Source organism: Salvia hispanica, chromosome 2 (assembly GCF_029641045.1).
Source record: "Salvia hispanica isolate PSC_SH4W2 chromosome 2, Shi_PSC_v1, whole genome shotgun sequence".
Lineage (NCBI taxonomy): Eukaryota > Viridiplantae > Streptophyta > Magnoliopsida > Lamiales > Lamiaceae > Salvia > Salvia hispanica.
Window position 1 is genome coordinate 29,256,470 of NC_142693.1, and position 15,410 is coordinate 29,271,879.

The 15,410-nt window shown below is 34.5% G+C and overlaps 2 pseudogenes; one reads left to right on the forward strand and one right to left on the reverse strand.

Moving 5' to 3' along the window:
- Nucleotides 1-1,143: 1,143 nt before the first annotated feature.
- On the forward strand, nucleotides 1,144-2,853 carry LOC125214439 (aspartic proteinase PCS1 pseudogene; annotated as a pseudogene).
- A 5,132-nt stretch (nucleotides 2,854-7,985) lies between these two features.
- LOC125201417 (putative E3 ubiquitin-protein ligase RHC2A) lies at nucleotides 7,986-9,703 on the reverse strand (annotated as a pseudogene).
- Nucleotides 9,704-15,410: the final 5,707 nt, after the last annotated feature.

Here is a 15,410-nt window from a genome sequence, read left to right on the forward strand (position 1 = left end):
AAGAGCAAATGATAATAAGTAGTTAGGCAGAGATTGTTTAATAAAGAAACAAAACATAATTGTCTGATTTGCTGCTTACAAAGACATAAAGTCTCATTTTTCAACACCTAATTTCCTTCTGTTCACATATTTAAATTTACAATGCAGTTTTCGAGAAATTGATGTTTTATAAATATTTTTTGTTTGAATGCAGAACTGTAAACCACTCTGCAAAATGCAAATTCAACCATTGTTGTCTTTTTCTGTTGTTGGGCTGACAACCTTTATCTAATTTGGTTGTTCCTCAACTTGAAAAATACGTGTTGTATTTTTCCTTCTAATTATCCAATGTAGATTTTGCAATTTTTATATTGGATTTGTAGTTTAAATTGAAAAATCAACCCAAAAAAATAAAATTTGGTTAAAATTAAAAAGTCGACCACGATTGTTAAAATAGCTCTGGTTTACAAGTAAACAATTTTATGAAAACTCCAACAGAATATGAAAGTACAAATTAAATGCACATTCATTTGTGCTGAAAATTTTGTATGAAAACTATTACTATCATATTTAAAAGCTTTCAATCAAAAGTTTTTTTCCCTAAACTTTTAGCATATTTAAAATATTTCCAACTATTAATTTTATAAAAAACTCTATCACTCAAAATACATTTTATTGTACCATACAAATTAGCTATTTTTCACTTGATTCCTCTACATGAATGCTTATGTTGCACGGGTGTGACGGCTGTCTTTGGATAAATTACAATATAAGAATAAACATTAAAATTATGATCTACCCAACCTCCTTTTTCTGAATTTTCTTCAATAAGTATATGATTGGTTTCATTAGGTGACCGAAACTTAAATTACAAAGTTTCTAATACGCACGCCCTTGACTCACATATATTCTCTTTCACCAAACATACAAACTACATTGATATTAAATTTGGTTTTTATAATGGTCGCCAATCCTACGTGGCTAATTTCGCTTCAATTCTTCGAGATTAAGGTTCACGTCATCGAATGTCGATGTCAGGTTGTCGATAAATTTTCTATTCGTATCTGACATCGACAAAGCGACAAAGACCATCTTCATTATGTCCGACCCCACGAATTCTATTTATTAGATTTGTCTATATCTATTACTACAAGTAGGACACTTTATAAACTTCAAAACCCCAACCATAGTCCCACTCCAACATCCTCTCATTCACATACACACGTACACACTTCCTCGAACATTTCAAACCTTAGATTATTCACACAATCTCACACACACACAAAGATGAATCTCCTCACAATATCAACACAAATAATAGTAGCAATCATCTTCTTCATGCATTCAACCCAATCCCTCTCCTCCCAATCCCTCATCCTCCCCCTCAAAGCCAAGCTAATCCCCTCAAACAAGCTCTCCTTCCACCACAACATCTCCCTCACCGTCTCCCTCACCGTTGGCTCGCCGCCTCAGGCGGCGACCATGGTCCTCGACACTGGCAGCGAGCTCTCCTGGCTCCGCTGCCAGAAGACCCCCGCCGCCGCCCCCTCCTTCTCCCCCTCCCTCTCCTCCTCCTACCGCCCCACCCCTTGCTCCTCCTCCACCTGCACCACCCGCACCCGCGACTTCCCCATCCCGGCCTCCTGCGACGCCCGCCACCTCTGCCACGTGGCCGTCTCCTACGCCGACGCCTCCTCCGCCGAGGGCAACTTAGCCGCAGAGGTTTTCCACCTGGACCGGTCAAATTCATTTGATAACATCACATTCGGCTGCATGGACACCGGTTCATCTTCCAACCCGGAGGACTTAAAAACCACCGGTCTGGTCGGATTGAACCGGGGCGGTTTATCCTTCATAAGCCAGACCGGTTTTCGCAAATTTTCTTATTGCATATCCGGCAAAGACTCCAGCGGCGTGTTGCTCTTCGGCGATGCGGATTTCCCCTGGCTGTCGCCGCTGAACTACACGCCGCTAGTGGAAATGCCGGCGGCGACGCGGCTCCCGTACTTCGACCGGACTGCGTACACGGTCCGGTTAGAAGGGGTCCGGGTCGGGAACCGGTTGCTCCCGGTTCAGAAGACCATATACGAACCGGACCACACGGGAGCCGGTCAGACCATGGTCGACTCGGGCACCCAATTCACATTCCTACTCGGGCCGGTTTACGACGCCTTAAAAGCCGAATTCCTTCGACAGACGAAGGGGATTCTCCGACCACTGGACGAGCCAGAATTCGTGTTTCAGGGTGCGATGGACGCGTGCTTCAGGGGGAGGGCGGCGCCGGCGATGCTGCCGGCGGTGGCGCTGATGTTTAGAGGGGTGGAGATGAGCGTGAGAGGGGAGAAGCTGCTTTACCGGGTCGCAGGTATGACCCGGGGAAGTGATGGGGTTTATTGCTTGACGTTTGGGAATTCGGATCTTTTGGGGGTGGAGGCCTACATTGTAGGGCACCATCACCAGCAAAATATGTGGATGGAATTCGACTTGTCCAAGTCCCGGGTCGGGCTCGCGGACTTTAGCTGCGATTTGGCCGCGCAAAAGTTGGGGTTGTAATTTACGGGCGGACGCCGATTTTTTTTTTAGTGTAATTTTTTTTAATCGAAGATGTATAGTGATTTCAGATTTCTCTCGAGATAGTGAAATTTTGCTCGATAAAAGTGCTCGTTAAGTATGAAAGATACTACTAGCACAGTGTTGCTTGGTGAGCTGACGAAAGTGTTTGCCAATATGGATAGGTGAATTGTGAATTGTGTTTTGTGACATGAGTATGAATAATAATAATTGTCGTTTTTTCACGTTGAAAGGTTTAGAAAAAGTTGGGATTGTGTCACCTTTATTAGGTTGAGTTAAATTGGAATTATTGAAAAATTTTAATTTGATTCATGTAAGGTCAAACGGCGGCTTTATTGTAAAGTTGATTCATTTTGGTGAATTCAGCACCATGTTTTCTTAAACTTGGTCCCCTTTATATTTATTGGGTGTTATATTCGGCTTTATATATGCTTACAATAATAATGTTATGTTATTTACAATAGTAGTATATAAAAGTAATTCATACTACAAATTAAACAATAAGAAAATCAGCCTATAAAAAAAGTAAATATAAGTATTTAAAATCACAAAAAAAAAAGCCATGCATTGACACGAAAAAAAAAAAAAGCAATGAAACATCACGCGTCTTGTTGTTATCGTCCATCGTCATCCTCATCCACCACCAAAGAGATACTCCACAAATAACAAGAAACCGAAAAACTTGCAATAATAAACATAAATAAGATCATAGCTAAATTTGTGGCATAGTACCATTTTTGAGAATTTAAAAGTGTCATAATGTATGTTGCATCGTATTTTCTTTAATTTGGTCTACTTCTTCATATTTGTTGGGTGTTGCATTTTGGCTTTAGCTATGCTTAAGGTAGTGATGTTATGCATTCCTTCATTATAATAAGAGTATATAAGAGTAAGGTTAAAGCATAGTATATGTGTCAGTATGAATATAAAATTTAGATCGGGATGTGGGAAGTAAGATTTTCCACTCCATATTTATCTGCCTCAATTTTAAAATATGTAGTATATAGGTAGTTTTGATTTGTACCAATAATATTTAAATCAACACTAGCATTAATTAACTTGACGTTTCGATCAATTCTATGCTAATTGCATTGATTTAGTTAATATAAACACTATGTTTAAGGCCAGAATCTACTCGCAATATATTCAATCATTTCCGTTAAAACTCGTATCTCATTCACTGACATACAAAAGTAAATAATGTCAAATGACTAGCACCTCTACCAAGCTTACTTTCTCTTACAGTAATTTTTAAGTTTATCTAAGTGTTATACGAAGAACAGTGAATAAAATAAATGAGAAGAAATAAATTATTTTTTGTGGAAAAAAAAATGACTTTCACACCTCAGCTACAATTACACTCTATTATTATTACTATATATTATTATTGTTGTTATTATTACGCTATTTGTCTCATTTAAAATGTCAACATTTCTTTATTAGTTTATCTCGTTCAAGATGCTTATTTTTTTATATTTAAAAATAAATCTTTTTTCTATATTAAAATATTTAATTGCTTTTTTTTCTTTATTTATACCACGTTTTCATCTAATAATTTCTAAAATTTTGTATCAGTTAAGACGGTGAACATTTTAATTGAGACGATGTGATTATTACAGGTCGAATTTATCAAAGTTGAAGATGGTGTGAAGGTGAAAGGCAGCGATGGGACAAAAGCATAGGGTTGATGAAGTTGATGAGAACAAAAGAAGATTGGGAAATGTGAATAATGTATATATTGTCCTTTGGTTGTGTTTTATCTATGAAACTGTCAGTCTATATTCCACTAGTTGAATCCAGTTGGTATTTTCTTGATTAATTATTTCAAGATTAGGAGTACTACTACTAAAGTGTAGTTGACAAATCAATTTTTAATTTCAACATGTTTACTTCATCAGACAATTTTATGGTGCCATTGCTGCCGACCATACATAACTTTATTTCTATAAATGTATTTTCCTTGTATATCAACCATCCAATTATTGTGACATAGTGTGGAGTCTCGACAATTTGATTTGGGAAAATGCGTCTTATTAATTAAATTGTATTTCATCGTCATATTTATAATGAAAATGCGTTTTACTAATTAAATTGTATTTCACCGTCATGTTTATAACTACCGTCTTCTTTCTTACTATGCACGAATTGATGATTATTTTATAATATAATCTTTATTTATTTAAATTTCAAAGATACACTTAGAAATTTGTTAAAAATTATACTTCATCCTTATAGTAATATGTGAACCATTTTTCAATCGGTATGTCCGTCGTTATAAATCTCATTTGTTTTTTACATAGCTAGTAAATGTGTTTTATATTCTATTATTTTTTTCACTCAAATTTCAATTATAAAAATTATAAAAATTGCATAGCTAGTAAAAACTCTTATCGAGTCACAATGGAACCTAGCACACTAGTATATTATAAAACAAAGAGAAAGAGTATTTTTCTGTAAATTCGATACTTTTGCTTGTATAGTACATATAGCTCTGCTTAGTTATAGTAATAAGAAAAACATTAATTATACATTTCTCAAAATTCATTCTATTTCTTTAAATCTAATTTTTATACTATTGTGAAATGCAATTAAATTGGTAAAATGTTTTCTGTACATTCTAAAAATAGAACTCATTGGACCTATCAAGACGTAATTCAGCCCATCCAACACGCTTGTATAATTGGCATTACATGCCAAATTTCTCTCTTCAGAGAAAGAGATAAGTAGGAAAAATAATGGATTGCATGACTTTTTAGCATGTAAAATCTAGTCAATATAGGTGTGTAGTTGTGTCCCATGAATCATTGTCGTAAAGTTTAAATTATAATAATGTAATGTAAAGTAAATCCGAATTTATTAATTTTAAATTTCACCGACGTCTAATGTAATATTATTGTATTTTGACTTGAATATGTGACATATTGACCATCCGAAGAATCGAATTCGGTCCCAAATTTTTGGGAAAAGGAAAAGAAAATGATAATCCTAAATAATTGGAAATTAGATTATTTTTTTTAATAAATATTTGGGCCAATTTTTGAATGAGCCTTGTTTTGAATTAATTGGATTCGGATATAATTGAGATTTTATACCCACCATCAATAAATAAGTAAAAGTAATATCCATTTATTAATATATGTAACCGAACAAATTCTTCACTATCAACGAGACCACGTTTCAAAATCATAATTACATTTCTCACAAAAAAATAAATTTCTCTCTGTCTCTATTTAAGAGGGGAGGGAGCCACGTGTACGACCACATTTTTGTAATTTTCAATATGAAAATCTAAAAATTCAAGAACTCGACAGCCACCTTGTGATTCACAACTTTGCTAGAATACAAAGGAAACTTTGGTTTTTCTTGGCTTTTATTATGGCATTGTTCATATCTAACACATTCTCACTTCTTTCCAAGATTTCCTCCACACAACACAAAGGTTCCGATCCTACAACATTTATTGAATTTCAACATTTATTGAATTTATTTTAGTGGACTTGGTCTTTTCAAAAATTTAAATTTGTATATTTGTGAAACTAGGTTGAATGGTATCACATAGATTGGTCTATATGATTATTAATTCCATCCAACAAAGATGTCCCACTTTTTGAATGAGAAGTGATTTTATGGGCTGTTTTTAATATGTTAAATGAAATGAGAAAATGTCATAATATAAGGCTAAAAAGATAATTCAAAATTTATTCCTTTTATATTAAGTAAAGACAGAAAATGTAACTGAATAAATATAAATAGAAAAAATATAACTAAAGTAACAAAAAAGAGGGAGGAAAAATACTTGAATGTATTAATGTTTTGCCTTTAAAAAATGAGTGTGATATCTTCTTTAAGATACACCAAAAAAAAATGGGAGCAAAGATGTACCACTTCTTGGATGACATGACTTTAAGAGATGTATTTAATATCTTAAGTTAAGATAAAAATGTTATTGACTGCATTATTGGATACGAAAAAATAATTAAAATAATAATAAAGGGGGAGAAAAAATAAATAAATGGGAACGTGACATCCTTGTCCCAACTAAGGTTTATGTGATTAACGAGATTTACCTATGAAGGTAGAAATTCTATAATACCCAAGTTAGATGTAATATGCTGAATGTGAATTCTTCATCAAATTCAGCAAAAATGTGCAGTTACAAGTTCTCACTGAATCTTCTCAATGACCCAAATTATTTTTATCTTCATAAATGCTCACAGAATTTCAAAAGGATTCAAACTATCTGAGAGTTGAGAATGCAGAATTGGGTAAAATATATCAAGAGAAGAGAACTCTTCTTCTGAGAGAGAGAGAGGAACAAATCAAACCCATTAAAAAAGAATAACACTATACCCTACTCAACTAACCATGTATCATCAAATTCATCATGCATCACTGGTGACATCAATCAGTTAGGTATGCATATAAAAAATTTGGCAACTGTATATTCATGAACTGAAAGCAATCAACATATAATAGTAGTATAATACAGAGGCATATCAACAGAGTATTTGAGCAAACAGCAGGCTGCAAAGAGACCCAGAGATGTCTTCCTAAAAAGGTTCAAGACTTCTACTTCAACATCAAAAGATTAAACGAAATCGCACCAAGGGATATAAGCAAAGTAAGATGAGCTAGTCATGTGTTGTGACTGAGGCTGATGGACTAACTAACCAGAGAGGTAAGACAGGCCGAAGAGAGAGTCTATAAATCGGATAAGATTCATTCCGACTCTGATTTTCGTCTGAGCTGAAACTATCTTCTAAGAAGTTAGAAGCAAGGATCAGAAACTTAACAGACCTGTAACAAGACATTGATCATTCACATAGGAACTCGAAAAGAGTTCCCACCTTCGACCATAACATCAGAAGACCATTGCAACTGGGAACGGATGAGTCCAATACAAATCCCTTCAAATAAGGCCCGTGATCGACTATCATATTCTAGGTGCAGTAACATAAGCAGTAACCAAACTTGGATGATCAAATAGGTAGTGTTTCTTCTCCTATGTATAAGATGGTTATAGAAACAGACAGATAAAATAAAATGCAAGTCTTTTAAATAGCACACCATAAACTGAAGAAGATGATTTTAGAAACAGATGAATCAAATTTGAATGTATACATACTCACATAGCACTCCAAAAGGCAAAAACTGAAGACCATTATGACAGATGTATCAAGCAGAGGTCAATGAATAACATCATGCCGAATACATTACCTTCAAGAACAGCAGGAAACATTCAAACAGCACACAACAATGGTAAATTCACAACATAGGCAGATCGCAGAAAAACGCAGTATGATCCCAGCATTCATCAACTTCATTGAACTTGAAACATCAGTTACCAATTACCAATACTTAACATGTTTTACATCAAGATATCAAAGAGACCATAGCATAATTCAAGAATGTGCTACTGCAATGACACAAGCACAAAAGAAAAAAGTTCCACTTTCATTGAGGTTTGTAAGCGAACTTAGATATTTTAATTCACAAAATCTCAAATAAAATAGCATTACCAAAGTAACTACATATTGTGCAAATGCTACAAAGTGAGGCAAAATAAAAAAAGGATTCTTGAATTTAGAAAGCAATTTGATACATTGAATGGATACTAATCCTCTCCCCATTTCAAAGAAGCCAATTCAATCACGAGAGGCCTTTGGATCATGGAGGGTTTATTACCTTTCCACAATCCTTCACCACATTCTAGTTCAACATTTGGAAAACTCACCATCTTCAATCCATCCAAAACTCACCATCTTCAATCCATCCAAAACTCACCATCTCCTTTCACATCCATTCATTAGTTTCAGAACCCCATCCTCTACGCAACCTCGACCTCGTAGAACTAAATACTGATGACACCGAGCCACTGCCGCTCCTCCTACTCATCCTAGAGTCGGAGCTGGCAGTAGAAGTCGAAGATCCACCTCTGCCAAAACACGCAAACAAACGATTCAAGACTCTCCTCAATCCACTCCTCTCCCTCGAAATACTACCTCTAGAACCCCACGAAATCCTCCTCGGTGCCCCATTGTTATTGAAGGCCCCATCCATCTCCGTGTAAACCACCGGCAACTCCCTCTCTCCCCCTCCCCTCCCGCCCGAAAACCTTCCCACCGCAAACCCGCCACCGGGCAGTCTCCATATCGTCAAGCCAACCGTCTCATCATCATTCCCAACCTCATTCGCTCGGTTCCCTTCACCCACATCCTGACCAACACCAGCACCAACACTCTCACTGTCAGTCGGCAGCTCATGTCTGCACACGGGGCACGAATTTCTCAGCGACAGCCACGGCATAATACAATCTTGATGATACAAATGCTTGCAGGGCATCTCGCGAGCCTCACCCCCAACCTCAAAAGCCTCTTTACAGACAGCGCAATACGACTCAATATCCACATGATCGTCGGAGATATCAATCGTCGGCATAGACTCGATGGCAGCCTTCGACGCCGGCGGATTGCTGTCGATTCTCCCAATCCCATTAGTCTCAATTTGAGCCAATTGATCCAGCAACCTATCGAAACCAGAACCCAGCAAGAACTCCGACATACTAGCTGGCAGCGGCCGTAGACCCGATCCCGCACCATCGTCGTAGAACAATTCAAATCCTGCTCCGGCAGCTCCGGCGGCAGCTCCGCCGCCGCCCTCATTCGGTCCGCGAAGAACAATAACTGGATTAAACGGCGAGCGATCGCCCCCATTCCTGCGGCTCCGTCTCAGCCTCGGGCTAGACCCTGTGGCGGATCCGGACCCCGAGCCGGGGCCCGAATCAGGCGTCCGCATCATGTACATCGCCGCAGCGGGGAAGCGGCGGCGGCGGGAGTCGGAGAGCGAGGATCTGTTCGGAGCCTCAATTTCTTCGACGAATCCACTGCTGCAATCGGGACAGCTGACGGAGCCCTGGGTCCAAACCCTCACGAAGCGGTTGCATCTGTAGCACCAGTAGGTTGAAGACATCGATTTGCGCAGAAAACGCAAATTAATCAGAAAGAAAGAATCCGGTTTCAGATCTGAAAGATTGGACTCTTTCTCTCTCAAGAAATCAGTAAGCGAGAGAAAACATTGGGAGGGAGGAGAGAGGGAGAGAGAAAGGGGCGAGCTTGAGGTTAAACCAGAAACGAAATGGATTTGGGGGAGACGAATTGGGGATTACTATATGAGGGGGGCAGTCTACGGTAAATAAAGTGGTGAGGGAGGGGTATATGTGGTATTTTATGTCGGGATGCTGGCTTTTGATCAACGCTTTAAATGCGGACACGTGTCGGGTTGTGGAAATTATGCTTAATAATTGGGGTTGTGTTTTGGTGATGCTTTCATGTTTGATGCCTTCAAGATAGAGTGTTTCTATTCTATGCAAAAAATAAGTTCGTCTTTTAATAACTAAATTTGGACTTTCTTTAATAAGGGAAAAACTACTAAGTTTATAACTTAATGAATAAAAAGAATTTGTGTTCGGTGTGAAGAGAGAAAGCTATATTTGAAATATTAGAGAATTCACCCCAAGGGGAGCGCCGATGTGGATGCCCGTGGACGGTCGGTGCTGGGCGCTGTGACTCTGGGAGGGCCGCGGAAGTGAGGATCCGCCCGTTGCGCACTTCCTCATGCGACATTGGAGGCGGGTCTACTGTGAATGCTCATAGAATACGCACAGTTAGATCATAGTATTATGTTTGGGCATGTACTCCTCCCGTCCCATTAGAAATGAAACTTTAGTTTTTTGGCATGAGATTTTATATAAAGCTAATGAGAAGTGAATAAAGTACTAAGAGAGATAAAAAAAAATAGAGATAATATTATTTTTATTTTAGAAATGTTTCAATTTTAATAGGATAACCCAAAAAAGAAAACATTTTATTTTTAATGTGGGACAGAGGGAGTATATCATATTGTGAACTAAAAGTTTAAACAAATAATAACTTCATGCAACTGTTTACTAAGAACAAAAATCTTTCTTCTAATAATCAGGTTTATCACAATAATTCTACTTTTGAATTAGGTTTTTATTCAGAATAATAACATTTATTTATACATAATTTTTTTTAAAATAAGAACAATAACTTTAGGCAAAGTAAATAATATTGATTTTGCATAACACATTTGAAATATCTATCAGGTCCAATTACAAAGAAATATTGTGTTCTTTAATAGAGAAATGCATTATTATTGGTCATAAATATTAGTCATAAATAATGCTCCCTCTAAACTCATGTACCTTTCGTTGTTGCTGGTTCATTACATTCTTACCAGAACTCGACCTAAAACGTTGGGTAATTATTTGGTTAGATGAGTTTGAAGCTATGAATTTATTATGTCGCATTCTTTATCAACCAATTTGGAAACCATGATTCATGAATATTGGAAGTTCAAGTATAATGTATATGGACTTCAGGGACTATTTTAGCATTTTGTTTACTTGGATGGGCAAAGTGTTTTTATTTCATATACCTAATTGCTAGTGGACTTCGTTGTGTTGTTGTAACGTTACGAAATCATATTTTTATAAACTCTTAATGTTATATAGAGTTGCACAACAAGTGATAGACTCATCGTATAATGTGGTTAAGGAACAAACTAAGCAAATGTTGTACTCCCTCCGTCCCACTTTAGCAGTCCCGTTGACTTTTCTGCCCTCTTTTTGTAAAAATGATAGAAAATAGTTAAAGTGGAGAAATGATAAAGTAAGAAAGACAATAATGTAGATAAGACTCTTCTCTATATTATTCTCTCTCTTAATTTACCATTTCTCATCTTTAACTATTTTTCATCATTTTTACAAAAAGATGACAGAAAAGTCAATGGGACTGCTAAAGCGGGCCAGAGGGAGTATAAGCTCTTAATGTTGCATAGAGTACCACAAGTGATAGACTCATTGTACAATGTGGTTAAGGAACGGACCAAGTAGACAGACGATGATGGGCAAGTGAAGCTTTGTAAAGCATTAACTGGAACTGGATTAATATCGAGAATTTTGATTGTTGGTTAAACAATAACCGACCATATTTATTCTAATAATCAATCTTATTCGTCTTGATTATCGATTAACTGAAAACTAGCTAATTGATTTATAACCCATAAAAAAGCAACTCTTATTAAATCTTCTAAGTCACAAACTGAGACACATAAAAAATAAATAGATTATAGAAATATGTAAATATCAGAAAATACATACTAGAGAATAGATATGGAAGATGCTACTTAGGCCAATAAAGTCAATCTTTTAGCTGGAGTTACAAGATGAATCAACTTTTCGTTACCTGATTTTATATGGTGCACATTTCATTGAAAAAACTGAAAACTGAAAAAATTTATGAATTTATAAAAATTTGAAGTGACATCCAACTCAAAAGAATAGAATGAAATATATATATATACAAACATTTAAAGCAACTAACTATAGAAAAAATGATATAGCTAATAAAGTTTGGGAATTTTATTTCAACATTGATAGTCCTTCAAAAGGAAAGTTATAGGTTAGGTCTTTATTTTATAAACAAAGTTGAGTACTGAGTGGTCTCTGAATCAAAGGGCACAAAAGTATGGTTACTAAAACTATGGTCCTAATTTTTCCTAGCAATTTCACATGATTTTGTGGTGTTTGTTTCTACTTTTTGTACCCATCTTTGCTACCCTAAAAATCTAGCCTTTTTATGTGGTTTTAGTAGATATACATACACTATATTGGGGTATGGAAGTTAGATATATCTTGACATTCGAGTCCATATTATAAACTTTTTAAATGAAAACTAGTGGCTTTAAGGATATTTATGGGCGTTAGATGTTTATATTAATTCGAAATTTTGTACTCCTGTTAAGACTAATTTCGATTAAAAATTTCTTGCTAATGCAGCAATAGAGGCTGGAAGAGACGGTTGGCCTATACGACTATATCGTCAGGGGAGGCTAATTTTCCTTTAATATCTGCCAAAAACATCATCATCTTCGCACGAGCATAATTGTTTTTTTGAGAAAATGCCAAATGATATTATTCAATTTAAATTACTCTTTATAAAATATTAATTGTCACAAGAGTTAAACTAATTTCAAATTTCAAAATTTTCGAATAAAACTAATTACGTAATAATGATTTAAAATTTTATAGTTAGCATAGATTTACTAAAATATTCTTAAAAATATTCAGAATTGTAGATATTTCCTTTTGGTAGGTGATTTAGGCTTAACTACCTAGCCAAATAATGTGTAGAAGTTGTTATGAAACGAGAATAAATACAAACAATTAAAAATATTAATTTTTAGGAAGTCAAACCACCATCAAACTGTACAAGAGTATATGATTAAAATTTGATTAACGTGTCATAAGGGATTAAGGATCTTGATTCTGCGAATTATTTATATATAGAACAAATAAGAATTGTGACAGTCTACCTAATTATTAATTAATTTTAGTTGGGAAAATCTGTGGACTGTGGCTGCTTAAAGAGGTCGTTAGTTTGATAACTTTGATTACCGTTCGTAATTAATGATTAGATTACTGATTAGTATGAAAGCATCGACTAACTAGTCACGGATCTCATTTGGCGAATTAATGTAATTTAAATTTGTTATATTATTAGTTTAGGAAATTTCAATTTAGGTTGCTAAAGTAGTAGTAGTACTAGATTCTATCTTTATTTTTATTTACTTGAACTTAATTATATCAAATAAAATCCAAGTCAAATGTCAAAATTAAATAACTTCGAAATGAACATAGTGAGATGTATAGGATTTGAACGTCGTCAGCCTGCGGTGTATTTTCCACTTGCCTTCTATGACGCTTTAAATGCAAATATTCAAAAATCTGGAAATTTAGTCTAACTATGATCTACTATAATGTAATTTTGAAAATCAGTCAAAAAATTATGAAATTTGAATTTATTCACAATCATCTCAAGGTAAAAAAAATCAAGCCACCTAAATATAATGTATTGTCGATATTTCAACTAAAATAGTATCGTTTTTTATCAATAGACAACACAGTTTAACTCATCGATAATGACATACATCTATAATTTTTCAAGCAATTTTTCCTATTGCATATAGTATGTCTAATTAAAAAATGAAACCGTTTTTAACCATTATATTACTTTTGGTACCTCAGTCCACTATATCACTCCATTTGGTTTCTTTATTTATATTATAAGAACCAACTTAAACTAACAAACATAAGATTATCGAAGTTGATTAGATTATATTATCTTAATTACATATTAAAGCATAATATATGTAGCCCACAAGAATGGAACATTTTGGACAGCCTTTACTAAACAGTATAACAAAGTTTTGGGAATTGGTAGAAGCTTTTGAGCTGTAACGTATTTTATGTTAAGAGAAAAGCTAAATTAAAAGAGAATCAATTAATTAATCAACGGAGAAAAGCTAAATTTAAAGAGAATCAATTGATTAATCAACGCTTCAAATTAAATACGTTTTCTCTCATAAACAGACAAATTAAACAGAATGATTTTGAGTTGTAATTTATTCGATTTGCGTTTTATTTTTCAGAATTTGTTTAATCTCATATATCACGTGAATCAATATGAACTTTAAAATATCATGGAAAAGAAATAAAAATCAGTCATTCCAAAAGTTATGATCTGGCACTGTTACATGAAAAATTTTTGTATTATTTATTACTTTAAGATAAATTTTTTTATCAATTGTATGTTCAAAGGCAACAATTAATTAATATAGTATATCAATTATCAAGAATGACGAGAGTCCAAATAATAACAAAATTGGCACAATTAAAAAACACATTAAAATATCAATACAAAAGGTAATTAAAAAACAAATTAAAGAGCAAATTGATAAATAAATCATAAATCAAGGAAAATGGTTAAATTCTGGTTTATTCCACACATTTGAAATAGTACTAAATTGTAAACCCGGAGTTTTAAAATTTTGCAATGATCTCATTCGTCTCTTTTTTCAAGAAATACACAATGACATGGTAGTTGATTTTAAACAATTGGAATCATTGTGGCTATGTTATGAGTGTTAATTTCATTTCTTAATGTGATAGCACATCTTTATAGTGGGTGGCGTGTTTTAAATCGTGTATTTTGTTAAGAAAGAGATGGATAAGACATTGCAGAACTATTTTCACAAATGAAGAACCAACTAATAATAACGTTTGAATAAGTCATCATAAAAATATGATAACTATAAAAGCAATAAACAAAAATCCTGGAACGATAAGATAGTAATTTTATTATGGCAAAAGAATCATTCAAGTTAATTGTAAATTACAAATTTATTTTAATTATTTTTATATAGAAAGCAATAGTGATATCTTATATAAAAGGAATGCTGTAGTGGCAACTTTGGACCATACTTTATTTGATAGAAAATGACTAAAGTGGGAAAACGAAGTAGTAGTGGTTGACTAATTATTTTGTTCTTTTTCATGAATTGAATAATCAGATAGCTTGCTTGGAACATTGACCAACCTTCCTAGACTTGGCATGATGTATAGGAGAATGAATACAAGGAAAATATTGGGCATTGCTTTCTTCACAATATGAATAAGGTTTTTTACTTTTGGGTCCACATATGAAAAATAGATTTTTGCTAAAAGTATATATCTATGAATTGATATATTAATTTATTGCAATTTAATTGTAAACTTCTTTAAAGTCGGATCTAAAATTATCAATTTTAATGTTGCAATGAATAATTACAGCGATTTGGAGATTCGAAGTTCTAGCAATTACTAGCAGGGAAGCGGCAACAATTAAACATGCTTATCTATACATATATAAAAGGGGAGTTTTGAGGGAAATTTAAGTAAATGAGAGATGTTTTTTAGGGTAATTTAGGTAGCTGAGAATTGTTAATGCCATTAATACACG